Below are 26205 nucleotides of genomic sequence, written 5' to 3'. Positions count from 1 at the left end.
TTAAAGCAGAGGACCGAGTTGAGAGATTTTCACCAATTTATCCATTGTTTTACTATTGTACTTGTTTCTTTGATTATTTATTTGCTTACTTGATAATTTTATGTATGCAGACTGGCTGATAGTTTTACAGCACCTGCATTACCATTACCTCTTCTTCTTCTATTTTATACATTTCCGTTTTATTTCTTTTAGACTGTTTCTACCTAATAGTATTCAATCATTACCACAGAGATGGGGAAATTGGCAGCCCTATCCATTAAAAGGTTAAATTCCACCAATGACCATGATTTGCTGTGAAAATGCCACACATTTGCATTCTGTCTAACAGAGGCCATCTTTTAATAGAAAGGACACTGCTATTTTAATATTTTCCTCCCTCTGTGTCCCTCAGAATTGACTGGAAGTGATGAACAACATGAATAGCAAATCTGTTCCATTAATGGAAATCCATTCATATGCATTGAATATAGGATTCTCAGTGTAAGCCTGCTCAGTTTCATTGCCAACCAGTGTTGTGATGGATTGTGTGATAGTAAGCTTTTTTTATCTCTACGGTTGCTAAATCACAGGATTTACATTTGTCTTAAAAATGTAACACGAGGAATATACATTGTTCAAAAAGGGGGCTGAATCTTTTAGCCTGCAATCCCAAGGCTCTTTTATATTCTGCATAAGAAACTGAGGAGAGGATATCTTTGAAAACTAATATTGGCAGATGTGAGAAGGGGAGGACTTTATAGAGCAGGGGTGTCAGATCCAGCCCATGAGGTGCTTAAATCTGTCCCACGGGGCTGGCGTGGAAATATCAAGGGACTGGTCCGTGGTGCTCTGGTGGCTAAAGCAGGCTGCGTGCAGCCCCCCGCACCTCGTTTTCACCCTCCATGGCCTCCTGCAGCACTCTGCCGGCCAAAACTGGACCAAAAACTAGGCTGGAAATGGACTGGAAAGGGGGCTGAAAACAGGCCGAAAAACGGACTGAAAAGGGGCCAAAAAGGGGCTGAAAACAGGCCAAGATCACACCAAAAATGGGCCGAAAGTAGGCCACACGGCCCATTTTTGGCCACCAGAGTGCTGCAGGAGGCCATGGAGGGTGAAAATGAGGCACGGGGGGGCTATGCATGGACCTCCCATGCCCCTTTTTGGCTGGCAAGGTGCTGCAGGAGGCAACAAATTAAGAGACCAACTTTTTTTTGGGGGGGGGATGGAATGTTAGGACTTTTGATATAAGATGTTGGAAATAATTGTACATAATGAGCACTTTTATGGAAATCACTTTGTTTGGTCTACTGTAAGATAAAACAGAAATCTGAGATTTTATAATTTCAGAAATTGAAACTAGACTAAAGATTCAGAAGGGGGAGGGGGTGGTGGTGGTGGTGGTGGAGGAGGAGGAGGAGGAGGAGGAGGAGGAAGCAGCTAATTGCCATAGTAGTTCTACCCTTCTCTCCCTTTCAACCTTTTCCTCCTCTTCATCTTCATATCCCTATTCTGTGATATGATGAACTAATGTGATTCATAAAATTAGGATCAAAATAAAAATAATTCAGACATCCAGGGTCTACCTCTAGATATATGGATGAAAATGAAGATTACCAAAGCCCTGTCTAACAACTTGATCACATCACAACCAGGACAAGAACATGACTTGCCAAGAATAATGTTAAAGGCAGCTATTCTAATTACGTTTAGAATGAGCAAATTAATTTTATGTGGCTGTAAGTCATACCAGTGAAGGAATAACCAGTATGTTTTGTTGTATAAACTATACTAAGTCATGAAATGATACTAAAAACATATGGCTAAAGGCAATTAGATGTCAATGCATAGACAGGGATATGCATAGACAGGGATAGGGGGCCCAAAGGAGATAAAAATAGAGAAAGAGAGAAAGGAAATGAGAATGGTTATATTATGCAAATAATGCACAGCTCCAAAGGATTTCTTTTCAGTCCTCAGCAAAAAAAAAAATTTAAATGTTTGCAGATGACAGTCACCCACTGAACATCTTTTATTGATGAAGAACTTTTTCCTAATTACTTCTTTCTACTAACACTAGAAGCAAAGCAAATGGAAGGGGGTTTAATAGTGTACGTCTCATGCAAAGAGGCAAGATTATTTATCTGTTCCCTAACTTCACCCTTTTCTCTCATTCATTTTCTGATCGTCAATGGTAAATCCAAAATTACCAACTCACATTTTATCCTGATGCCATATTAATAATAAAAAATATCTTTTCCTTTCCTTAGCTTGACAGTCTATAACTTTTTTCTAACGTACACTAGAAATTACAAAAAAATTGTTAGATGGCAACTGCCACATGCTATCTTTTATTAACAATAAGTGATGCGTAATGATCTGTTATTCCTCCCAAAGATGATAGGACCTCATATGTTTTTTTTTTACTAGAAAATGTAAATAGATCCAAATTCTATCTAATGTGAAATAGGAACTTCTGTCTGCTGCTGTGAGGAGAAAGAACCCATTTAAACACAAGAGTTTGCACATTATAATGGCACAGCACAGACAAAATTAGCCCATCTGTTGCTGAAATGCAATTTGCTGCAAGGGCTTTGTTTTCCTTGCCAAACTGGTCACTTGACAATTATTAAGAGTCTATTCCCTTCTTAGTTTTTTTTTTAAGTTAAGAGTTGATATTCAAATTTATAACTGATAAAGCAAAAATAGCAATAACAAAAAAACAGTAATCTTGCTCACAAAGAAGATAAGATTTAAAAAGCAAAATAGAAATCAGAGAAACTTGTGAACACCTGTATATGGTATTTTCTAACCACTTTTCTGGAGTTGGCATTGAGTATGAAATGAGGCAAGGCTCAATGTTTGCTGAAGTAGCAACCCCCAGATGAAACAGGGGATGCAAACATTAGCAAAAAGCAGAAGGTAATCTGTGGAGTCCTTGGTGCTCTCTGAGTTTGGCTGGTTTTTTTTTTTTTTTTTTTTGCAGAAATTTCATTACTCAGGTATATAATTTTTTTTAGCATTTTCAATGCTAGAAAGGAATGTGCTTAGCTCTATATATACAATAGTTTGATCCATCAAACTTACTTGGGGTGTTATTTCTTAGGGGGTAATTTACTGCTTGACTGTTTGTCTAAATTGTAGTTCCTTGATCACAGCATTGTTTACTGTTTGATTGTTTGTCTCATGTTAATGCTGGTGTTAATCCCTGTTTGTCTGCATGTTGATTGCTTGGGTGTTGATTGTTGGCAAAGAGGTGTTATGGTATTTTTTTTTCCTTTTTAGCTTTTTTATTGTCTCTTTTGAAGTGTGTACATGTGGTTTATTTCTATATGCCTGATGATAGCTGATTTGTCCGAATGCCAAGGTTTCAGGAATTTCTTAGCATTTTTGGATTTGGCTTCGTCTAGGAGGCTCACAATTTTCCAATTGAAACTATGATTTAGTCTGTCCATTGTGAAATTAAGGTGTTTTCATCCTAACTTCTGACTGCTAGTTGGCCTTCATGAATGCACTGGTCTTCTGCTTGTCTGTCCCACATAGTGGCTGTTGCAGTCTTTATGTTGTAAGTCCTGCTGTTCTTCTTATGTTACTGGTTCTTTTGGTAATCTCGTAGCTATAACAAGAGTCAGAGTTTCAGCATTTACCACTTTCACTGGAACAGCTCTCCAGAGAATGCTTAGCCACATCACTTTCCAATTTAATTATAACCACAAAAAGCCAAAAATGTTAGCTGTGTGTTATATGGCCTTTTGTTTTTGTTTTCATTTATTGTCTAGCTTTAAGAAATGCTGGAATGTTTCCTGACTCTATGAGCTGTGGAAGCTCTGCCCTTCTGTGCAAACAGTCTATTAAAAAGAAGGCAGAATATAGTAGATTCATGTAGCTCTTGTGTATGTGTGTTTCTTTATAAAAGTGCACACACAATCAGTGGGTAGGATGCTTTATTAAGAAAGTCATAGTTGAGGAAAAAAGGAACAGAAGCCACCTCACTTTCACACACATGTAATCTATCCCTCAAAAGACCAATGCTGGCATTGCAAATAAGCACATAGATAGTCCCTCCTATATGGTTTCTTGTCTCTAAAAGTGACCCAAGCCATGGATGAGATAAGGAAAAGGTGACCAAGGATTTAGATTACAACTTCCAGACAGCATGGCCAACAATTATTAATGATGAGAGTGGTAAGCCAAAATATACAGAAAAAGCTAGGTTTCCTAAACCTAACAAAGATTGTAATCGATTTATTTATTTAGCATATGGCATTGCTACATTAGCCAGGAGACTATAATGTTAATGGAAAGTAGTAGTTTGGCTACTTGTTTATCAGCTCTTATGTACTTTCCAAGGTGCACCACAGGAGACCAAGCTAACTTCATCCCAGAAAGAAAGTCGAGTGTTTCCAGCAACATCATCCAAGATCCTCTCCCTCCACAGAAGCTGCCTTGCAAATGGGCATTGCAACTGGGAAGGTTCAGTGCTGGCTGGGTTCTAACTACTGCTTGTCTCCCCACCTAAATTGTACATATTTATCTACTGACATGGAACATATTTTCAAATTGCTAGGTGGGCAAAAGTGAAGGCAAGTGACAGGAGTTCCTCCCACCACACAGTGCTAGGACTCAAACTGCTAGAGTAGAGACCATCTCCAGTGTCATTAAGCCACTGAGCCACCATGCCTCTATCTAGTCCATGATCAATTTGAAATATACAGTATGTCTACCTAACAAGACTCTATGGGCTTGATGTCAATGAATTTCTCAATATGTGGGTTCACTTCTAATGTTACCACAATCACAGACTAGAACCCACATTGTTGGACACTTGATAGTATTTTGATTCATGGAAGAGTAGCCAACTATGGCTTAAAAAATTCAGATGTTCCATTAAGCACTACAAATAAATTACTCCATAGTGTAATGTTTGTATCCAATCAAATCTTCAAATGAAATAGAATAATCTTAGACTTAAAAAAAAGGAAGAACAAGTTTGAGGGTCATAAAACCACTTGTATAGTAGACCCACACATAATGAAATAGCACCTACTACACGACAGTAAGTGTCCATTAGCCAGATAGCAAGCATTTGCCAAAGTAGTCAGAACATCCTATAGTATTGTAGATAATGGGTCTTTCATTAATTGTTTCCACTCTTCCTACAAAGTTTTTGAGCTCAAAACTGACACAGAATCAGTTTACAATAGATTGATCCAAAAGTATATTTGGCAATCATGTTGTTACAGACAATAGTGGCTTTGTCAAAAAGTTTAGAATATATAAATATATGATGCGTTTTCTGCAACAAATACATACAATTATGATTAATGATTAATAGAAACAACTTGCATTTTTAAATTTTTCTTTCATTCTCAGACTTTCCACTTTTGTTTTATGAAATTCCAAAGACATTAAAATGAATCATCAGGTCAACAGCTTGATATTACTGTAGTTTTTGTGTGAAGTATTCCTGAAGTACTTCTGAATCACTGACAAAGCATACCTAACCTAATTTATTTGTTAACCTGCTACCTGCACTAGCTTCCAGCACTAATGATAGACAATTATGATTCATGAAGCCTTTCCTCATAATATGTAAAGGGTGATAATCTAGGTCATCTTTCTGAGGTTTACCCCAAAAGGTTTCAAAGAAGCAGTTCCAAATTATCAAACACACACTTCTCAACTAGGTATTAGGTATTTTCTATCAGCTCTGAACCCTTTTTGATCTGGTGGGCATATTTTGAGAATATATGGTAGGTACTCTTTCAAAATGGCTCCATGTATGAGTTATTCAAAAATGACTCTGACCAGGTACAAATAATTCACCAGAATGCCAGATGAATGTATACAACCACTTCTGCAGAATGGTCTCAAAGAAAACAATGTGCTACAACCAACTACCATGATTCTGAGGCTGTTGTGGTTAGCCAGCAGCAGGTGCAGACGGCTGAGGAGAGCGAGGACTCAGATGAGGGGCCAGGACCATTAGGGAGTGGACTGCTGCCTTCAGAGAATGTAGGGGCTGGCAGCAGTGATGAGGAGGTTCCCGAGGAGCCTGTGCCATGTGCGTGTGCGCGCAGGATTGCTTGTAGGAAAGAGCAGTTACAACAGCATGGGCGATTCGGGAGTAAGGTTGCAAGGTAATGGCCCCTCCCTCAAGAAGATAAAAGCCAGCTGTGAAACAAACCTTCTTTGCAAAGACATTTTGAAACTACAGCCTCGTGGACAATCCAGCATCCTGAGTTTGTATTGCAAATTGTTTCTTGTCTGTTATCTTTTGGCAAGCCTCGCACAGTTTGGCAAGGCTTGTGCTTATCACAGCTAATTATTTTGTAAAAACATTACAAGGTTTTTGTTCCTTCTGAATTTGTGTTTGATTTGTCGGAAAAGGGCATGGGTCAGAACAGAGGCCCATATGAAATCCAGGGGCATTCTTACCATTAAGATGATACTAGGTGCATATACCAGATGGGACAAGAAGCCTGGCTGGAAGCAGGGAATGATTGGAGAGGGATGATACAGATGCCACATCAATGGGCACATAAATAAGCATTTGGGGACACAGTATGTATGTACACCAAGCTTAATAAAAGATAGCTGTTTGCCAAGATGCAGAACCTTTATGCCAGATTCTTTCTCATAAGAAAGCAACAGAATCTTATGAGGCCTCTGTGGAAATCTGCTTATCTATAAATTACAAATAAATTATTCTTCAAGAATGTATTCTGTTAAGTTTGAGGCATGGGTTAATGAACGGAGACCAGACTGTAAACCGTGAACTTCAGCTCTTTATTCAACAAGCATAATAGAGACGAAAACCCCCGGCTAGCAGTCACTCTTTTATAGAGTAAGCTGCTATCCAGATAACCAATGGAGAGTGTTATAGCGTTTGAATCTTGGCGCGGCCCGCCAACAGCCAATCAGATTGCTCGGAATGAACCAATCATAACTTGCCACTATATGGGCCAATAGGAAGTGCAGGATTACGATCCTGCTATGCAAATGAATCTTTATTAATTACATTTCTTTAGTTCACAACATATTCAATTCAGGCAGGTTATTTCCTGATGCAGAATCAATACTATTCTGCTGGTTTTATTTAAAGACCAGTTATGAATGACCAGGTTTTCTTCTAAACAATCTAGACCTTTAAACAGAAATGTTTAACTAACCACAAATTGTGAGGTCATGAAGATTGTTTTTTTCTGCTACCTGCAGCTTGATTTTTAATTTTGGAAATAAACAGAAGCAGGGAGAAGTCCAGGCAATCAATCACCAGGAGTCAATATTGATTGGAAGGCGGGGGGTGCGCCCACACACACCCACACACATCCACACACACCACAGCATATATGTACATTTGTTTCCTTCCCACTTTATTCAATGTGGCTGTATGTCTGGAAATGTGCTTAAGGTTTTTAGATCTTCTGATTTTAGTTAGCTTTCTTTAGTAAGTTCTTCCTTCCCTCTATATCCCTATAAAAATCTGCTCCGTAATGTTATGGATTTCTTCAGAAATGGGGAAGGCAAAATGATGCTTGCAGAACCAACAGAGTCTTAGCTATCTTCTTTAGTGCCCATCAAGCTGTATTCCACTTGAAATTTCTGTTTAATTTTTAATTTCATTATTAAATTCTCTAAACAACAACAACAATAAATTGGACAAAACCCAAATTGGAGTACTATAACAATAGACTTACACTCTGGAAAACTCAGACTGGCACAGTAGATAGTATCCTGGAAAGCTAATTCATCCTTTATGTGATTTATCTCTCACCTTGTGCATAGTCACTGTATGGCAGCCATTTTGTGACAGTACCATGTTCTCAAAATTCTAGAGGTGCCCTAGGGTGTGGGAACTGGAGGGGCGGGTGTGAATCAGCAAAAACTCCATCTCTCCCATTTCAGTCACAAATTATACTGGATTGCAATTTCTTCCGGAAGATACAAAACCCAAAACAGCCTCTTTATTCATGTAAGAAGTATTCTGGGTATAGCCTCTTGTTTTTAAAAAGCATCATTTTTTCTCCCTGAAAGCTAAAAATAGAAATATTCCACCTGTGACAGACACTGTCATACAGGGTTTAAAGATGATGATGATGATGATGATGATGATGATGATGAAATCTTTAGTGAGATTCACAGCCTTTAGGGCTGGTTGGTAGCTCAACAGCTCGAGTCCTAACCAAGGACCTAGGAACTGTTTAGGTAGCGTCAGAGGATATAAGCTGTTCCAAGTAGGGTGGCTTTTCTAGAATCAGGATATTCGAGTCTGATAAATTCAGAATTTCCAAATAGCAAGGTAGCCCTTTAGGTATTGCTCCAAGGGCTCCAATTACAATTGGGATAACACACAATTTCTTTTTTCAAAGTCGCTCAACTTCAATTTGTAACTCCCGATACTTTGTAATTTTTTTCTTGCTGTGTGTCTACAATTCATGCATCACCAGGTATTGCAATGTCAATAAACCAAACCTTTTTCTTTTCAACTATTGTTATGTCAGGTGTGTTGTGGGCCAAGTGCTTGTCCGTCTGAATTCTGAAGTCCCACAAGATCTTGACTTTTTCATTCTCCAGAACCTTCTCAACCTAATGTTCCCAGTAGTTGTTACTATACTCAAAACCAAACTTTTGGCATAGTTTCCAGTGAATGATTTTAGCAATTCAGTTAAGGCATTCTAAGTAGTCAGTTTGTGAAATTTTGCTGCATCCACTGATTAAATGGTCAACTGTTTCATCTTTCTCATTACAGAGGCGGCATTTGCTGTTGGTGGTGACATGCTGAATCTTTGCCTTCATGCAATTTGTGGCTAAGGCTTGTTCTTGAGCAGCCAAAATAAAGCCTTCAGTTTCTTTTTTCAGTATTCCTGATTTTAGCCAATTCCAAGTGAGCTTTTGGTCATCTTTGCCTTCAACTTTTCAGGTATTGGCCATGCATAGCTTTGCTTTCCCAATTTTCAATTTGCTTCTCAGTTACTTCTTTTTTGTATTCAGCTTTTGACTTGGTTGTCTTCAAAAGGCCTCCTTTATGTACTTCCTTAATCATTGGCTCTTCACTTTTCTGGATGTAGTCATTCAAGCTGTGTCTTTCTTCTTCTGCAGTCTGCTTTACTTGTAGGAAACATCGACCACCCTCTGCTCTCAGTAGATATAATCAATCAACATCACTTTTAGGATGCAAGGCATGATTCATAGTCATAAGCTTCCTTGTTTTTCTGTCCAAATTGTCCAGCTCCATCTGGGTCCAGTCAATTATTCCTGCAGAGTATCAAATCACAGGTATAGCCAGGTATTTATTGCTTTTTTGATGTTTCCACCACTCAATTTGGACTTTAAAATCTTGTAAATTCTTTGAATGTACTTGGCTGAAGTTGATTCCTTGACTTTCTTATGCATTAAATCAGAGGCTTCTAAAATTGTAGGCTGCTTCTGGTTTCATTGCCTTTATCATTGCTTCATTGTCAAGTTCTACTCCATCATCTTCTATGACCTTGCCTACTTTGATTGCCATTGTTGCACATTTGTCAATTCCAAAGTGCATGCTGATGTCCTGGCTAAATTCTTTTGTGCTTTCAATTAGTGAATTCAGTTCACTTTTTGTTTTACCAAACAGCTTCAAATCATCCATGTACAACGAATGTGAAATTTTCAATCCTTTCTTTGCAAGTTCGTATCCACAGTTCACCTTCTTTAAAATGGTTGTGTGGTAGCATTGACAGAATAAATAATAGGGGTGAAAGGGAGTCACCCTGGAAGATGCCTCATTTAATTTCAACCCAGTTCTTTTCCATTAGCCATAAGCTTTGTTTTCCAGAGGTTCATTGAAATTTCCATGAATTTTCGAATGTTGCTGCTGATACCAAAGGTTTCCAGGCATTTCTTAATCCAGCTGTGGGTGACTGAATCAAATGCTTTCTTGTAGTCTATCCAATAATAATAGTCTTTATTATTATTATTATTATTATTATTATTATTATTATTATTATTATTATTATTATTATTATTATTATTATTATACACAAAAATGACAGTGTACACAGCAAATGAGATAACTATGCTGGGTTTCATATCACAAATCACTAGTTGAACACTTCCCAAGTGATTAGGACTGTGTGATGTATCGGTGGATTATGCGAGCAGATCCCAGTAAGGTGGCCTTCTGTAGCTGACCAATGGTGATTTTTTTTAGCGCTAATTGTTTTTAAGTGCTTGCCTAGGTCTTTAGGCACAGCACCCAGTGTGCCGAGTACTACTGGAACCACCTGAACTGGTTTATGCCAGAGTCTCTGCAATTCAATTTTCAAGTTCTGATATCTGGTGATTTTTTTCAAGTTGTTTCTTGTCGATTCTGCTGTCACCAGATATGGCAATGTCGATGATCCACACTTTTTTCTTCTCCACAATCATGATATACAGGGTATTGTGTTCCAAAACTTTATCAGTCTATATTCAGAAGTCCCACAATAGTTTTGCATGCTCATTTTCTACCACCTTTTCAGGCTTATGATCCCATCAGTTCTTTGCCACAGGCAGATGGTAGTTGTGATACAAGTTCCAGCAGACCATCTGAGTGACTGTGTTGTGACGTTGTTTGTAGTCAGTCTGAACGATTGTCTTGCAACAGCTCAGTATGTGATCGATGGTTTCGTCCGCTTCATTGCAGAGCCTGCATTTGGGGTCATCAGTAGATTTTTCTATTCTGGCTTTGATTGCATTCATTCTGATGGCTTGTTTCTGGGCTGCAAGAATCAGGACTTCTATTTCTTTCTTCAGTGTTCCATTGGTCAGCCATAACCAGGTCTTTTCCTTATCTACTTTTCCCTGGATCTTTTCAAGGAACTGTCCATGCAGTGCTTTGTTACACCAGCTGTCAGCCTGAGTTTGCATCGTTGTTTTCCTATATTGATTCTTGGTTTGCTGCACAGCTTCCTAGTGTTGACCTCCATCAAAGCTGGTTCAACACTGTCTTTCACATAATCTGCCAGAGCATGCTTCTCTTCTCCGCCTGTCTACTTAACTTGCAAAAGTCCTCTGTTGCCTGCTTTTCTGGGCAAATATAGCCTGTCAACGTCATTACGTGGGTGCAGCGCATAGTGTATTGTCATCAGTTTTCTTGTTTTCCTATCCAGGCTGACCAGCTCTGCCTGTGTCCAGTTTACGATCCCAGCAGTATATTTGATGATGGGCATGGCACAAGTATTTATAGCCTTGATGGTGTTACCGCTATTCAGTTTTTATTATTATTATTATTATTATTATTATTATTATTATTATTATTATTATTATTATTATTATTATTATTATCATCATTATCATCATCATCATCATTATTTACATATATACCATGAAGAGAATTATCAAAATTTGGATTATTATTATTTTTTTGGCCTGGCTTTGCTTCCAGTAATATTTGTGAGAGAGAAAAGAAGTGAGGAAAAGAAAATGAAAATATACTTAAATGTCTATCTTCAGCATCCCCGCCTGCTGCACTGATTATACCATTGTTCATTCTAAGGTTGTGGAAGCTATTTTTGAGATTAACACAGTGCTGCTCGTAAGTGGAAGACAGTTCTTTTTATGTGCCACAGATTAGTAAAACCCTGCTGTTTGCACACAGTTTCTTTGGTCTGTATATGGAATGGCAAAGAGAAGCTGAGGTCAGTAAAAGATGAAATTAAAATTAAGACTGATGAAAAGAAAAAAAAACTATTTACACCACCATTATCATCATCATCATCATCATCATCATCATCAAAAAGACAGCATGGCAACTCAAGTGTAAACACTACAATTTAAAGCAGTGGCTGTATTAAAATTTCGTAAGCATGTCTATCACTGGCAAATCTCTGTACAGCACAATTATGGAGCTTGTGGGGTTATTGGTTATTCAGGTAATGGATAGAAATGTGTGATGAATTCCTTGATGGATATGTATCCTGGAGATACCTTGGTTGTCACTTTATATGAATGTCTTCTGACAACATTCTATTCGTCACTTTAGAAAAGTGTAACTTTGCTCCTTATTTTATTTCTACAAAGGAGGAATGAGGAGGAATGCTAAAGCTAAAATTCTTCATATTGCATGCACTGCATGACTCACAGAGGTACAGATCTATCCATGCAAATGCATTTATATAGATATCCTTTTTAAAGCTCATTCATATTAGGAGCATGTATTTAAACAAAACACTTCCTTCTTACTCCTGCCCTCCCTCTCTTCACTGTAGAGACAGCGCTAAATCTTCTGTGCTAATTTTAATCCAGATGATATATTCTTTCCCAATTGATTGTCTTTGTGGTTTATATTGATTCCTGGGTCTTCTAGCCTTGGATGTCATGAAATGGATATTAAATACTCCAATAAATAAATGTTAATAGTATGGAATCAGCTTAATTGTACATAATGTCTAAACACAGAGCAGATTGAGAAAACACCGCCCTGCTAATTGTATTTATAGCTGAGACGATGCCCAACAGATCCTTTCTCTGAGCAGCACCAAACCAACAGGTGCTGTGCTGTCTGAGTCTGCCATGAGTTTGTCCCCTGACATATTAACAAGTGCAAGAATCCTCCATTCGGGGGAGAACGGTGAGAGGGTGGGCCCAATTTAGAATTCTGAGAGCTGTTAAAAGTGCTCTGACTTCAGATGCCAGGAGATGGAATCATTTACCAGAGTTCTATTTTGTCTTCCCACGTGCTAGTCCTTACTACCCCGTTACCATTATACTTTTCAAAATTTCTTTCCAAACAAAGAAGTTGTAGGGGAGGGGCAGACTGTTACACACTATTTCAAAAATGTTCTAAAAATACCAATGAGTGCATGTGGTGAGAACAGAGGGACTCTCTGCAATGAAGTTCTACTGAACACTTGCACTTTGCTTTCCAATCTGTTGATTTCGTTATTTGAATTTTTTTTTTTTAACTGTAAAATGTCAACTGGAACAGAAAGTCCAGTGGATACCTCCGGTTGTAACCACAAGCATATTGGCATCCATGAGTACCCACATCTTATTTTAGATCAGCTGAAGGTGGGAGTCAAAATATTTTCTTTTTAAACCTTTGTTTTGTTTATCTGATGAATATAATAAACTATATGTGGTTAAAATGTGTAAGCTATGCTTTCTAAAAGCATGCTGCAGGTCTCTCCAAAAGTCATGAAATAGTGGTGGTGGAGGGGGCATTAATTTCCTTACCTCAGTGGAGAGGTAAGCATTGTTCTTCAGTAAAATGCCTGGCCTATCTTGTTCACAACATTCTTCAGATGAAGGCAGAATGAATTAGCTGTCTTTAATTTATTGCTAGCCAATTGAGAAGACCTTGTAGATAAAAAGTAAGAAGCAGAACAACTGCTCACGTTGAGTATTAACTGTGTCTAATGAGACCCTTACCTCAGACTTCAAAAATGCAGGTTTTAATAAACAGCGGGTAAGGATTACTTCCCTGAGGCAAGAGAAACTAATGAGGAAAGAACTCTAAGAGAGGCAGAAGTTCCTGCTGATATTAAAAACAATACCACTTGGGGGGAAAATGTGAAAAAATAAGTTGAAGAGCCCAGTATGGCTGAATGAAGTTTAAATGTATAATATACAAATGAAGAAGGATCTACATTAGATGGGGAATGAGGCAATGGTGGTATGCTATCGGTTTGGCCCGGTTCTGCCGAGCTGGTAGTGGTGATGAGCAGCAGAGACCGAACCGATTCTACTCTGCCACTCTGCTGTTGGGGCCACCTTCCCGGGCTCCCATACTCACCCTTTTCTTCTGTTTTTGAAGCGCAGCTGCTTTGCGCAGCACAAAAGATTGCTGCGCGGCAGCTGCTGAAGTGACCAAGAGAGTGCAAGCTTGAAGGAGGTGAGTTGGAAATGCGTCTGTACCTGCGCAAAGCTCGTGTGCATGCAAAGCGTGCACAAAGCGCGCCCACCAAGCCACACCCACAAACCGGTGGTAAAAATGTTTTAATCCCATCACTGGAATGAGGCCAGATTACTAAGGAACAAGACTTAGTTAGAGGCACTCTAAGGAAAGCTAAGTTTAGAATGAGGTATGATAGACGAAGGATATTATTTTTTCTTTTTGCAGTTGTGTTCAAAAGAAAAGAAACAATACAAATTATCAGCAACTCACTGAAAATTGCACACACAAAAAAAGAGCAACAGATAGGCTCCTATTTCAGCTCAATCTTCTCTGAGAAGAGGATAAGCATTCCATCTGTCAGTTTTGAAGAGTAGGCTGAAAGAGCTTATTCACCTTGAATCAATTGACATCTTCAGGGCCAGACATATAGCATCCTAGGATAGGGAATGGGCTGACAAAAACTGTATTCATAATCTTTGGAACATCCTGGAGGAAGTACCAGATAATGTCCTTATTTTCAAAAAAGAGAAAGATGGCTCCAGGAAACGATAAATCAGCCAGTCTGACACTATTAACTGGGAAATATGACTTTAGAACAGGTCATAAAGCAAATAATTTGTAAGCATAAAGCAGGGATTACTAAAATCAGCACAGATTTGTCAAGAACAAATCTTGCTAACTATTTTTTTTCAGTTTTAGATCAGGTAAGTTCCTTAGTATATTATGTGAATAATGCACATATAGCACGAGTTCATCAAAGGACTTGAAGTATCTCATGATTCTCTATTAGAAGGCTAAAGTATAACTTAGATGGTACATCTATAAATTAGATGAATTGTTAGCATGAAGTCATCCATGGAAAGTACTCATCGATGATTCCTTACTGAAGGTTTGATCTCAGGATTAATACATTTCAACATTTACATTAATGAGACGAAGTGGAGATGGAGAAATGCTTATCACATCTACAGGATGACACAAACTGGATAGGATACTTAATTATCTCGAAGACAGAACATTTAAAATGATCTTAAAATGTTAGAGAAGTGGACTGGAAAAAATCAGAATAAAATTTAATACAGACAAATGTGAAGTTCTTTATTTAGGAAAAATTAATTAAACCTAGGGATACAGGACAGATAATAATTGGATGGAGATAATAGGTGTGAAAAGGACCTTGAAGTTGTAAATGGTTCACTACTTAAATATGAATCAGCAGTGTGATCTGGCTGGTAAAAGGAAAATGGGACTTTTTTTTTTTTTTTTTTGCTACAACAACAGAATGTGAGTTTCCAAGTCACAGGATGACAATTCCACTATAAGTCTGCATTGGTCAGACCCCACTTCAAATACTATGCCCACTTACCCAGTTCTGCACAACATACTTTAAGAAGGATTTGGATCAAATAAAACAGGCTGAGAGAAAGATAATGGGGCTAAATAAGAGATTAGGTCTTACAAGAGAGATTGATGGAAAAAGTTAGCCGTAGAAAAAAAATCATTGAGAATATGAGAACATAATGCTGCACAGAAGATCAAGACTTATATTCTAGCATTCCCAGACTTCAGAACACAGAATATTAGGAAGTAGGGGTGGGATTCTATCAGTTAGGCTCAGTTTGGCCAAACCGGTAGCTCCGAAGATCATCTGGGAGTGAACCGGAAGATCAGCTGTTGGGGCCTCCCGCCTTCCCCAGCACCATACTGACCTTTATTTCCTGCTTTTGATGCTCAGCTGCATTGTGTGGCACAGCGGATTGCCACACGTCAGCTGCTAAGAGACAGGAAGAATGCAGGAGTGCAGGAGAAGGTCAAAGTGCGTTTGCCCCCAAGCATTCAAAGTGCGCATGTGTGCACAACGCACACCCACCAAGCCACGCCCACCGAACCAGTGGTAAACCAATTTGCATCCCACCACTGGTAGGGAGGATTCCAAAGTGAATGTTTCAAAGTGAAAGACCCCCCCCCAACAGTACAAGCACTTTCATATGATAATACAATCAATTATCTGTAGTGCTGATTGGCTCACCAATGTATGTATTGAAGGCTAGATAGCTATAAGGCTGACATCCCTGAATTGAGCACAGGTTTGGACACAAGCCATTAGGTCCAACTCTGTCATTCTGTGGTTCCCTGAATTCTTCTGCAATCATGAATATGATTTTTTAGCGAGTCTATGCAATAATATTCAATGCAGTTTCAACAAAGAAAGGCAAATTTGGAATCTGGTTATAGTGTTTTAAGATAAATGGATACTGTCAAAGGAGAAAATAAAATATTAAAGCCTAAACAAGACTGTAGAAAATGAATTCCTGTAAGTATATTTTTGCATTAAAAAGGGAATGCTTTGTGGCCACATTAGTTTCTTGGCACTTCCCAAGAGGCTCCTTCTGTGGTATTTTATCTTCATTTAAACTGTTCTTTTCAAGATATCTATAAAATTTACTTTATTGAAGAGAAAGGATTTGACTGAATGCTTTAAAAAATGTAAAAAGGAAAGGGAAAATAAAGAGAAAAATATATGTTTTTCCCCCCAACAATTTTGGTGAAGATATTTTGCATAGGTGCTCTTTAAGTACACTAGTAAATGAGGCTGAGATTTAAAGTGTACACTTACTTTTAATCCCCTCTGGGGATATTCTTTTAACATCTGTTCCTGATCACTGCAAGTTTTGTATATTTTGGGTTGCAGTAAGTTAACTGGGAACAATAGTTTTATATGGTACTTTAATTCTTGTTAGCCACCTAGTCACTTTGGTACAAACGGTGGCCATATAGATGAATGGATGGATGCATGGATGCATGGACAGCTTAGCAACTAGATAGAAATAGTTTTAAAAGGCAAATGTTCACTAAGATGTCTTATCCCTCAAATATTTGTAACAGAGGAGAAACCCCCAGAAACGTTTATCTCCATACAAACAGTAGAAATAATTACAAATTAATTCTCCATTGTTTTGTCAACTTTTTACCAGATGTTAAACAAAGTTGCATGAAAGGATAAAATGAAACTGGTTCTCTATGAGAGCAATGAAATAATCTTCTGTCAATATATTTACACCTCTTATTTCCTCAACAATATTTCACAAATTTCATGTTGAATATAAAGGCTAAAAGGCAAAGAAGTCAATTCATGGCTAACCATGTTAAAGATGATTGGCTGGTTTCTGTTTTCAGTGTTGATGTAAGTAACCCATCAATTGCTTCTATTTACTAACAAATGATGTACACAAACAGGGTATCTATCTAATGGGCTAAAGTACTGCAGCTTTATGTTTTAGATAGCATGTACCAAGCAGAATGCTTGACTAGTGTTCCACAGTGTCATGTTCATTATAGACAGATGTACAGCTCCACATATACTGAACTCTGAAGGCCTCCCTAACTTAGAATCTTCTAAGACAGGGATGTCAAACTCGTATTGTCACGTTGTCATCATGTGATGTATTGTGACTTTTCTCCCCAAAATGGGGGTGGACCTGGCCAGTGGGTGACGCATCTGGCCCATGGGCCATGAGTTTGACACCCCTGCTCTAAGATCAGAGACTACAGATTTTATCATTTTATCCAGTAAGCATTGATCCCTGATTGCATCATTAAGATAACAGATCAAGGAAGATTGCCAATCACAAATTGTACAAAGCTGTTTGTGAAAAATAAACTGTCTTCCAGTTCATGTATGACATTGCTTTAATTCAAGATCGCTAGTATTGCAATACTTAATACATCTCACCTAAACTTAAGGAAATGGCCCAGTACTCTAATAAATGAGAAAGGGGGGTGGATAATCATAATAATTTAAATGAATAATTGTGCAGATTATCAAATGTAGAAATAGAGGAATTACTGAAATTTCAGCAAGTAAATCCCTAGTCTTAAATATTAGAGGCTCATATTTTAAAATTGTCAACATGTTTCTTTCTTTTAAAATAAGTGCAAGAATGTCACACTCCAACCTAAGAGCATTTCTCCAAAATCACCTTTCCCCTGAAATAACTTTTGAAAGCAAACACTCTTTGTCAATTTCAATAAGCCTCGGTAGAAGAATATACAGGATATTTTATTTTCTTGTTTTACTATGAATTTTATTTGACTATAAGCCTCTTTAGCTCTTACCAAGAACTAAGAAATGCTTAAAGATTTAATATAACATATCTGCAAGGCACGAGTCAATGGAATTTGCCAAATTTTATATTCAGCAATTCAATAACAGTACTCACCTTCAAATGTAACAATTAACAATTTTTTTATTGTGGTTACATTCACATATAACATCTAAGCATAATCTCACTCCCTTCTGTCTCTTTCCTTCCCAGTTGATTTGCAGGTAGAATAAAGGATTCATTTCTGCTAATGCCTTGATTTGACGTTTAACAGAATAGCAGAGTATTATGAAACCAAATCAAACAGCCAGATGGCATTAATATTTCTAGATGTCCAGAAGGCATTTAACAATTTAAACTGGCAATTTCTGATTGAGCAAATATCCAGTATGAAATTTGGTGAAAAATTTATAGGGCTAATTAAAACAATATACTCAATACAAAACGCAAAAATAGTAATCAATGGAGAAACCACGGATAATATAAAAATATGCAAAGGAGTGAGACAGGGATGTCCGCTTGCCCCATTACTATACATTCTATCAGCGGAAGTACTGTTAACGCAGATAAGGAAAAACTGAAACATTCAAGGGCTAACAATCAAACAGGAAACATAAAAACTGTAAGCGTTTGCTGATGACATGGTTTTTATACTAGAGGACCCAAAAGAGTCAAGCAAAAACTTACTACAAGAAATAGAGGCATTTGGCAAAGTAGCAGGACTTAAAATTAATAAAGAGAAGACTAACAAAAAATTGTACTAAAAGGCAAAATGAGGAATTGACAAGAGAACTAGGGATTCAGACAACAAACAAAATAAAATATCTAGGAATTTGGCTCACAGCGAAGTGTTCTACAATAAAGGCTGATAGCTACGACAAATTAATAGATCAGATACAGAAAGACCTAGACAGATGGGCAAACCTACAAATCTCCTGGATGGGAAGGATAGCCACCATTAAAACCAATGTATTACCAAAATTGTTGTATCTCTTTCAAACCGTGCCAGTCAAACTGGAGAAATTTTTTTTCAAAGACCTGAATAGAAGAATTAGTAAATTTATTTGGCAAAAGAAAAAAGCAAGAGTAAAATATAAATTAATGCAGGATACTAAAAGCAAGGGAGGACTGTCCCTTCCAGACTTCGAGCTATATTACCAAGCTGCAGCGAGTACTTGGATTAAGGATTGGATTAACTTGGAGGACAAAAGAATATTGACAATGGAAGGTTTTGATTTACAGCTTGGCTGGCACGCGTTTCTTTGGGATGGGAAAAACAGAACCCATAGTTACTTTCAAAAACATTGGATAAGAGACGCTCTATTATATATGTGGGAGGCAATAAAAAACCCCATTATGTGAAAATATCTGGCTATCTCCAATGGAGGCATTAATATATCCTAATGCCATGGATCTGAATAAAACAATAAAATACAAAGAACTCATAACAGATGAAGGTGACCTGAAATCACAGATACAACTTAAAACACAAGGAACTGCAATTAGGTGGCAGCCGTACCTCCAAATTCAAACAAAACATAAAAAAGACAAGGAACAATTTGGATTTTACAACAAAGAACAGGAACTAGACAAAATATTACAAGGAAATGAAACAAAATGATTACTAAATTATACAATTGCTTATTGGAATTTAAAATGGAAGAGGAAACGGTTAAGGATAATATGATAATATGGGCTAAAAATTGCGGTCATAACATTCACTTAGAACAATGGGAACGAATATGGCAAACCAACTATAAATTAATGTTATCTGTATCATATAAAGAGAATATCTATAAAACGTTCTACTGCTGGCACCTTCCACCGGCAAGATTGGCAAAAATGTTTTCCAATATGTCACCTAAATGCTGGAAGTGCAATCATAGCCAAGGAACATATTTTCACATGTGGTGGACATGCCCCAAAGCTCGAAAATACTGGTCTAAGATACAGGGATGGTTGGAAGAGATGACAAAATTAAAGATCAAACTCAATCCAGAGACCTTCTTATTGGGAATATCAGAACTGTCATGGAGTAAAAAACAACAGCATCTAATACTACACATAATCACAGCAGCAAGAATAGCCTTTGCCCAAAATTGGAAATTAACAATGGTACCCATAGATTTAGCAGTAATCAACAAAATTTACCAATGCGCAGAAATGATTAGATTAACTATGATATTAAAAAACAAGGAAGAGGGAGAATTTTTTACAACATGGAATACATGGTACAAATGGCTAAATGAAAAGGAAATAAAGATGTATAGTGAAAATGATTCAAGAAATATCATGGAACAACAGAAATAAGGATAAATGTATAGCTATGTATATATGTATAGTATAGCTATGTATATAGGTGTAGTAGTGTAGTAACATAGAAAAACAAACAATGTATCACGACATATTAATAACATAGATAAGAAATTAGTAATTAGATTTAAGATATTTTTGTAGTAAATTATTTCAATTAACACTAATAGAGATGTATACTGTTATGAAAACACTGTAAAATGTGAGAACGTGATTCTCTTTTTAAAATATTTTTTTCTTGAATAAAAACTTATTTTAAAAAAACAGAATAACAGAGTTGGAAGGAGCCTTGGAGGTCTTTTAGCCCTCCCTACTCAAACAGGAGACCCTACACCATTTCATACAAATTGTTGTCCAATCTCTTCTTTAAAACCTCCAGTGTTGGAACATCCACAACTTCTGGAGGCAAGCAGTTCCACTGGTGAATTGTTCTAATGGTTGGGAAATTTCTCTGTAATTCTAGGTTGGTTCTTCCCTTGATTAATTTCCATCTAGTGTTTCTTGTCCTGCCTTCAGGTGCTTTGGAGAATAGCTTGTGTTATATTCTGGGCATGGGCGCAAGGAACGGAGACGAGGCAGTGAACAGTGAACTTCAACTCTTTATTAACGATCAGGAACAGAGCAAAAACTCTGGGCAGCAGCAGCTCTTTTATAGGGCTGGCTGCTGTCCCATTAACCAATGACTTACGTTAAAACGTTTAAATTGTACCCAATGAGAGACGTTCCGCTAATAGCCAATCAGGTTGCTCCGTAAGGACCAATCCCAGCTCGCTATCCACGGACCAATCAAAAGTGCAGGATTACGAGCCTGCTTTTCTATCAAGGTTGTCAAGCTTTATTAAAATACGTTTATGTTAGTTCATAACACCCCTCCCCCCTAGGTTCCGTTTGAGGGATGTGGTGATATAATCATGTAGATATGCAGGTCGTTTCACCTGCCTGTTTGATTTTCACTGTTCCACCAGTTTCTGTCTGCAGTCTGATTCCGGTGGAATGCTTCTAAGTTTTTCTGGTACGGGTGGTTCCGTTTCAGTGCGGGAGGACTCGGCGCGGCTGCCATTGTTGTTATCCCAGTCCCCAAGGGTTACTTCCGGGTTCCGTGGGCTTGCCTCCCTCGTGGTATTTCCCCGCGGCGAAGCTACCCCGCTTCCTGATTCTTCTTCAGTTGGCGCGCTTCTTTGGGTTGGTTGCTGGGTTTCCCTGATTACATCATTATCTATTTTGTTTTCGGTCCCCTCGATATCCCCTCCCCCCTCAGTTTGCGAATAAGGGGAGTCGTGGGAAATGGGTGGCAATCTGGAGCGAAGCTGATCTATATGGCGTTTCCAAACTCTCCCGTCATTAGTCTGTAGGCGGTAGGATCTGGGGCCGGTGGGTTGGGTAATGGTTGCAGGGACCCACAATGGGTCGCCGGAGAAGTTCTTAGCAAACACCAAGTCGCCTACCTTGAATTCGTGGCACTTCCCGCTAGATCCGAAGGGTTTTTCTGGTGAATAAGAAGGATGTAGACGGTCGAGGTGGGAGCGAAGTTTCCGTCCCATTAACAGTTCGGCAGGCGTTTTATTTGTGATGCTGTGTGGGGTGATGTGTTGAAGAAGCAGGATTCGGTTCAGCTTGTCGTCGATGTCTCCAGAATCCATTTTTTGTAGTGTTTTTTTGACGAATTGGACCATTCGCTCCGCCCTTCCGTTGGCCGCAGGGTGTGCTGGCGAGGTTAGCGCATGGCGGATGCCCCGGTCTGCTAGGTACTGTTCAAATGCCAGGGCAGTGAACTGGGGCCCGTTATCAGAAACTAAAACGTCTGGTAACCCATGCGTTGCGAACAATTTGTTCAGTTTGTTAATGACTGACTCAGTTGTGGTTGTCTTCATTTTATGTATTTCTAGCCAGTTGGAATAGGCATCCACTGTTAGTAGAAAAGTGTGTCCTTTGGTGGGTCCCGCAAAATCAATGTGGATGCGGGACCACGGACCCCGAGGGGTTTCCCACTCGGTTGGCGTCGCTTTAGGTGGGGCGTTGCTGATGTCTTGGCACTTCCGACACGTGGTTACCCAGGCTTCGATCTGTTTGTTGATGCCCGGCCACCACGCGTAGCTCCGTGCGAGCGCATTCATGCACACAATGCCCGGATGTCCATCGTGCAGTACTTCTAAAACTGTCTGTTGTAGCCTCAATGGGACGACGACTCTATCTCCCCAGAGAATGCAGCCCTTCTGAGAGAAAAGTTCTGTCTGCCGGTTTTTGAACGGCGCGAAGTTGTCGTGGAGTTGGTCAAGTGGCCACCCTCGTTTGACCCAGCTGAGAACTTGTGCTAAGACAGGATCCCGTTTAGTCTCGATGGTGATGTCTCTCACCGTTAGCGGCGGCGAGTTTCAATTTGGAGTGTCGTGAGGGTTGGAGCTGGGTCGTCGACGGCTTCCGGAAGTGGGGAACAGCTTAAAGCGTCAGCGTGGGGAATGGCTTTCCCCGGGCGATGTTGCAGTAGATAATTGTAGGCAGCTAGGAACTCTGACCAGCGAGTCATTCTTGGCGATAATATATAGGGGGTTGGTTTGTCTCCCATTATAATACCAAGCAATGGCTTGTGATCCGTAATTATAGTAAATGGTCGTCCATACACGTATTCATGAAAATGCTTTACAGATGATACAACAGCAAGAGCCTCTTTATCGAGTTGGCTATAGTTCCTTTCGGCCCTTGATAATGTACGTGAGAAAAACGCAATAGGTGCTTCATTTCCGTTTGGTAATACATGACTTAAAACTGCTCCTACTCCAAACGGTGAAGCGTCGCATGTAATAGTCAAAGGTAAAGTTTCGTTATACTGCATTAATACAGCGTCGGAGGTTAGTAAGTCTTTCACTTGTCGGAAAGCGTGTTCCTCTCGATGTCCCCAGACCCAGGTTGCTCTTTTGTCGAGAAGTCTGTGTAGGGGCTCAGCTACGGTCACCTTCTGGGGCAAGAAGATGTTGTAAAAGTTAATGAGCCCCAGAAAGGCTTGGAGGTCTGTTCTATTCTTAGGTGTTGGGGCGTTTTTTATTGCTTTTTGTTATCAGAGGGATGGATTCCTTGACTATCGAGAAGGTATCCAAGGAACTCCACCCTCTCAGTACACAGTTGACATTTATTTTTTTTAACCTTGAGGCCGGCGTCTTTGAATTTCTGGAAAACCATTCTGAGACGCCTTTCTAAAACTTCTCTATTCGGGGCGGCAATTAACACATCATCAAAATATGGCACGACTCCTTTTATGCCTTGTAAAAGTCTCTCCATCAGACTTTGAAAAATTCCTGGGGCTACGCTCACTCCGAATTGGAGTCTATTGCACTTAAAGGCGCCTCTGTGCGCAACAATAGTTTGTGCTTCCGCAGTTTCCACATCTACGGGTAACTGTTGGTATGCCTGCGCTAAATCCAATTTTGCGAATATTTTCCCGCCACCCATGGAGTGGAGAAGATGTTGAACCACCGGCACCGGGTAAGCACTCTGCTGAAGTGCGTGGTTCAGGGTGGCCCGATAATCCCCACAAATTCTCAACGACCCATCCGGTTTGATGGGTGTTACTATTGGGGTTTCCCAACGGGCGTGGTCGGTTGGTTCTAAAACACCCTGGGCTATTAATTTATCGAGCTGCTCGTCGATCTTTGGTTTGAGTGCAAAAGGCACCCGACGAGGCTTAAGGCGGATGGGAGCTATTTCAGGATTAAGGCTAAACGATATTGGGGTCCCCTTGTACTTGCCTAGCTTTTCTGAAAAAACGTCCTGGAATTCTTGGATGAGAGACTCCTCCCAGTTGTCACTCTCGGCTCGGTGAACGCCGGCTACCTCGATCCCGAGCGGGGCGAACCACTGTAGGCCTAACAAACTAGGCCGGTCACGATCGACGATGGTCAGCGGTAGTGATGCGGTACGATTTTTGAAGGAGACTTGGACTTGGCTGGAGCTGATGACTGGAATTCTGTTGCCTTGGTAATCTTTGAGTATGATTCTTTGGGAGCTGAGATCCTGACGACGGATGGCCGGAATTAGTTGTTGGAGGGTCTTCCAGGATACCATTGAGAGAGACGACCCTGAGTCTACTTCCATTATGCAAGGTTGGTTCTCAATGGCGACCCTTACTCGGATCTTTCTCACATCTAGGGATGATGCGTGACCGATGGTAATAGTCTGGTGTGTTTCTTCCCGTCTAGTTGAGGTGGCAAGTGCTTTATTTCTGTAGTAGTGGTTGTTCCATTGGTGGTTCTGGCGATCTCGGCTCACAGGAGGATTTCCTGTAGACTGGCGGTAGTTATTTTCCTTCTGAATTGGGCTGGAACCTTGCTTGCTTCTACAGACCTTTGCGATGTGGCCTCTCTTTCCACAGGAATGGCAGAGTGCGTTGAGGAATTTGCAATCAGATCGTGGGTGGTTTGCCCCACAACCCGCGCATTGACGCGGGAATCATTGGTTTCGTTGGTCTCGTTCTGACCGGAGTTGGTTGACCTCTTCCTCATCACTTTCTAGGTCCTCATGGTGCGCCGTTGTTGAGTGCCTCTCTGGACGAGGCGAAGTATCATTTGCGAGTTGACGGAGCGGTGCGTTGGTGTGGCGCATTCGAGCGGCCGACTTCCTGGTTGCTTCTGCTGCAGTAGCGTCTGCGATGGCGTCTGCAAGATCAATGTCCCCTTTGGCCATGATCTTGCTCTGCGTTGTGTGGTCATCTAATCTCAGAACTATGCGGTCTCGTAAGGCTTCCTCGAGGTTTGAAAACCCACAGAGGCCACCCAAGTTCCGGAGGTCAGCGATGAAGTCTGCAAGGCTTTCGCTTTTCCGTTGGTCCCTCTGGTAAAACTCGTGTCTCCGGACAAGTGTTGGCACTGCGGGTGCATAGTGGGCCCATAGAAGGGGCGCGAGGGTGTCCCAATCCATCGTTTTCACCTCAGCCGGTTTTGCGAGTGCTTTCGCCATCTTAAAGGCGGCAGGCCCGCAATGGGTCAGGAACACTGCTCGTTTTTTGCCGGTCGTAGCGTCCTTTAAGTTGTTGGTCTCCAGAAACATCTGGAACCTGTCCATATACGAGTCCCAGTCTTCGTTAGCCGGGTCAAATGGAGCGGGTGGTATGGCACCGCTGGACATCTTGCCGTTGTAGGTGCTCCTTCAGCCACGTGCTCTGTTCGTTGCTCTGTAAGTGTTCAGTCAGCTCTGATGTCTCCGCATCCCATCCTCGTCGCCAGTGTTATATTCTGGGCATGGGCGCAAGGAACGGAGACGAGGCAGTGAACAGTGAACTTCAACTCTTTATTAACTATCAGGAACAGAGCAAAAACCTTGGGCAGCAGCAGCTCTTTTATAGGGCTGGCTGCTGTCCCATTAACCAATGACTTACGTTAAAATGTTTAAATTGTACCCAATGAGAGACGTTCCGCTAATAGCCAATCAGGTTGCTCCGTAAGGACCAATCCCATCTCACTATCCACAGACCAATCAAAAGTGCAGGATTACGAGCCTGCTTTTCTATCAAGGTTGTCAAGCTTTATTAAAATACGTTTATGTTAGTTCATAACAGCTTGACTACTTCTTCTTTGTGGCAGCCCCTTAGATGTTGGAACATTGTTATCAAGTCCTTCTTTTTGATCAACTAGACATACCCAATTCCTGCATATCCTACTTTATATATAGTGGGAACTACAATCAACAATAAACTATTTGAAAACAAATTTGGATTGATATTGGTTTCTTCAGTAGCTAATGAGGTATTCTCTTAAACAATTGTTCTTGGCTTGCATATTATACCAGTCAGAAATCTTCTTGTCAGTTTCTGATTTGTTGTTTGTTCTGGTCATATGGATGAAAGGTTGAGATTATACCAAAGCTTACCATGGACTGTTTTCTGTTCATTCATGCAATGCTAATCCACGCAACATGCAAATGCAGCCAACATAATTCTTACTAAAGGTTCACAGAGCCAGAGCCAAAAGT

General features: G+C 39.8%; 1 protein-coding gene and 1 pseudogene across 4 annotated transcripts in view; both read right to left on the bottom strand.

The window, feature by feature from the left end:
- The window catches only part of MACROD2 (mono-ADP ribosylhydrolase 2), a 1127501-nt gene that overhangs the window by 107354 nt on the left and 993942 nt on the right, over positions 1–26205 (bottom strand). The window lies entirely within an intron of this gene.
- LOC148133042 (uncharacterized) lies at positions 10489–11165 on the bottom strand (annotated as a pseudogene).

Source organism: Notechis scutatus, chromosome 1, assembly GCF_049901735.1.
Source record: "Notechis scutatus isolate UNSWTSFEM ecotype Mainland chromosome 1, rNotScu1.2, whole genome shotgun sequence".
NCBI classification, from domain to species: domain Eukaryota; kingdom Metazoa; phylum Chordata; class Lepidosauria; order Squamata; family Elapidae; genus Notechis; species Notechis scutatus.
Note: the sequence above shows the minus strand (reverse complement) of the source record. Positions and strands in the feature narration are given on the sequence as shown.